Below are 423 nucleotides of genomic sequence, written 5' to 3'. Positions count from 1 at the left end.
CCAGAGGACTGGGTGAGGCTAACAGGGGTTGGAGGAGGCCTCATGGGGGCTCCATGGTAGTGTGGAGACCCAGCGCCGGAGAGGGCACTGCGTTTTGGGGTGTATCGACCCCGGCCCCAGTGTGGGCAGTATCGTGAGTGAAAAGCCCCAGTACGGGCACAGGCGAGAAGCCCCAGTGGGGTGCAAGACCTGAGAAGGGGGTCTGGGGGCCAAGCATGGCTATGGCCACCTGAGCCTCGGTGAGGAGCCCCAGTGGGGCATAAGACCCAAGAAGGGGGTCTGGGGCCAGGCATGGCTATGGCCACCTGAGTCTCGATTGTGGAATCGCAAGGCAAGGCCCCAGTGCGGGCGAGCGCTCGCAGGCAGATAGGGAGACAAGGCAGAGAGCCCGTGAGGGCCCGGGTGACTATAGGGCCCACACGT

At 64.5% G+C, this 423-nt stretch overlaps 1 protein-coding gene across 3 annotated transcripts in view; it reads right to left on the bottom strand.

Annotated features, from left to right (window-relative positions):
• Positions 1–423, bottom strand: part of CETN3 (centrin 3) — an 88,746-nt gene that overhangs the window by 65,015 nt on the left and 23,308 nt on the right. The gene's annotated exons all lie outside the window — the stretch shown is intronic.

The sequence above is a fragment of the Gavialis gangeticus genome, unplaced genomic scaffold (genome assembly GCF_001723915.1).
Source record: "Gavialis gangeticus isolate Ggan-Ray unplaced genomic scaffold, GavGan_comp1, whole genome shotgun sequence".
NCBI lineage: Eukaryota > Metazoa > Chordata > Crocodylia > Gavialidae > Gavialis > Gavialis gangeticus.
The sequence above is the reverse complement of the archived record's forward strand: the minus strand, read 5'-3'. Positions and strand labels throughout refer to the sequence as shown.